Below are 2,876 nucleotides of genomic sequence, written 5' to 3'. Positions count from 1 at the left end.
GATAGTTATTCTATGATTCTGATTCTTATTCCGAATCTTTACTTTTTTTTGTTATGTTTTGATTCGCGATACGTGTACACAATGTACGGTTTGTTTAATGCACGTTTTTGTTAACACAGAGTTTAATATTGATTTCTTCTCCACCTCCACCATCTCCTGGCCAGCGTAGATTGATATTGTATATAAATTTGGATAGTTCCGTATATGTATATGTGTATATATCGTATAAAGCGACTAGTATGTATGTATGTATATATATATATATATATATATATATATATATATATATATATATGTATGTATATATATGTAATCGACTACGATAACAAAGGGGTACCCCGACCCCGCCTATGCCTAAGCCTAAGCCTAAGAAACTACGAGTTCTGAGACAAAATGCACACAGGAATCGGCATCGGATTTGCGCTCAGGTCGGAGGTTGTCAACTTGGACGCCGGCCAGCGACAGCCGAGGATGTTGATGTTGACGAGCAGCAGGCACTGATCCTGCTGCTGGTGCTGCTGCTGCTGCTGGAATCCTGCTGCCGACTGTTGACCGAAGGTCATCTCTGTTGGTCCTCGGCTGGAAGTGCTTCAGCTTCAATTCCCCTTTCAGCTGCTGTCTGCTCCTCATCCTCGTCGAGTGTGTCCATCTCGACAATTTCGTTGCCAGTGGCTTTGTCGGGATTGTAGTCGTAGAACACCTGCGATGTGTCCCCCTGCACATTCACATCGATGGGAGATGGGTCCACCTCCACACCGATCGTTACGGCTGTGGATGTAGCAGCCAATTCCGTACTGAAGTCGCCGCGTGGCGGCTCCTTGGGACTGTCCACCATTATCTGCACGGTAGGCATCAGGGACGTGTCCATGGGGCTCTCCGACGAACCCGTGCTGATGCGAATCTGCGGCGGCTTGGGCTTATCGTGCCCATTGCCATTGCCATTGCCCGTTGAGGAGAGGCTACCCTCGTCTTCCTCCTTGTACTCTTCGCTCTCGCGGTGCACCAGCACATGGACTAGTGTAGCATTGTCCGGCCGCAGGCCGAGGGCATGCATGTGCGGATGCGTCTGTTGATCCGGCGATGGCCGGGTTACGATCACCTCGGGGGCAGGTCCCTCCGCTGAAAGTTTGTCAAAACAAAGATGACTTTAGTGGGGTTTGCTCTCGTGGAGGGAGTCTCAAGTACAAATTACACATACAGACAAAAGCGTTCTTGTTAACTCTTAAAGCGCTTTGTGCTGACAGACCTCTTTCAAGGGGGGGTTTCTTTCGTATGAAACTAGAGGCGCGCTTACGTGAGTTAACCGGCCCCCCCACCACCTGTTGTCTGTCGCTGTCGGAGGCGGATGCTGCTGTCGCAGTGGCGGTGGCGGAGGCCGCACCAGAGGCGCTGACGGAGACAGAGGCTGAGGTGGTAGTGTTGGTCGTGGGATTTATAGCAGCTGTTGTGGGTGAAATGCACGCATTAGTGGTTGACAATTGTGGTGGGCACAACGCACAGAATAATACAAAATAGGTTGTGTGGATAGGTCAAATACAGATACAATTACAGTTACGGATACGGATAAAGAGTAACATATGTCGGAGAGAGAGAGAGAGAGTATACATATATAGAGAATGAAGAAAAACTCATAATTATCGGTAGAGAGCGAGAGTTCACAGATTGGTTTCAATGAAATGCATCACAATGAGAAGTAGAAGCCATATGGATATGATCTTGATTGATGCTTAGATTCAGGTTAAGATTGAGGTGCAGTGGTTGGTTCGTTGGTTCAAGGTGCTGTCGTTTCAGTGGTTTCGGTGGCTATGTACAGGGAGTATTTACAAATAGCAAACGTGGTGAATGATTTAACTGACTGAGTGGATAGGTGGGTGATAAGGCACTTGTCAATAATTACTTTTTCTATGTACTGAAGGTGAGGTTAAGCTGTCATCGACAGCATCCTGATGACGCAAAAAGAAATTATAAAAGCTTCGGCGACGACTTGCTCTAGGCGCTTCCACAAATATGCTACCGCTAATAATAGTAATAGTTAAGTAGTTGAAATAGCAGTAATAGTAACAATCATAAACATGAGTAATTGGTCATTTGATCTGGATTCGATTTGGATGTGGATGTTGAGATTTGAGAAAATGTGTGTAGAATGCTCGGTTGTGGGTAGATTAGATTATTCGATTACTTATAGTAGCTATAGATCAAGAGCCTTTGTTTCGTAGAAACTTTTCTGCAATTTTTCGACGATATTACATAGGAGAAAATAGTTGATAAGCTGTACATCGCTATGCATGAGCTTGGATGGGATTCTACGGGTTTTCAGAGCTCCATAATTCCAATTTACCTGGTGAGTTTGGATGGTTGTACGTATAAATGCTGCTACAATGAAATCTACAGAAAATCTTTTGCAAAAATAAACGAAAAACTATCTATTTAAGGGCAGGCAACCAATAAAAATCAACTCAAATTGCGCATTCTCGATGCCATAGAGAGTCGGAGTCGGGTGTAGTCGGAGGTGGGAGTGGATATACAAGTTCAACGAATTCCGGTAAGGCCACTACTTGAATAATTGAATAATACATATACTCAAATTTATTATTAGAGCTGCAATAAGTTGTTGTTCAGATAGTTTTTTGGAAAATTGTTGAATAGTTGTTGTAGAGAGAGGGCGTTTTAGACGGCAAATGAGTATTTGACAGAGCTTTGCGTTCGCTTTAATGATCTGAATTGAGCTTGAGTTGAGTTAAGTTGAGTTTTTAGGAGCGAGTTTGGATGGTAACTAGAAACTAGATAAGATACATTTTTGAGCAGTCGACTGGTACGAGTACTGAATGGAGGAATCAATATGGAATACATATACATTTACTTAATATAGCAGAGTA

This window comes from Drosophila persimilis, unplaced genomic scaffold (assembly GCF_003286085.1).
Source record: "Drosophila persimilis strain 14011-0111.01,24,50 unplaced genomic scaffold, DperRS2 tig00000002-arrow-pilon, whole genome shotgun sequence".
NCBI classification, from domain to species: Eukaryota; Metazoa; Arthropoda; class Insecta; order Diptera; family Drosophilidae; genus Drosophila; species Drosophila persimilis.
This window is presented reverse-complemented; position numbering follows the sequence as displayed.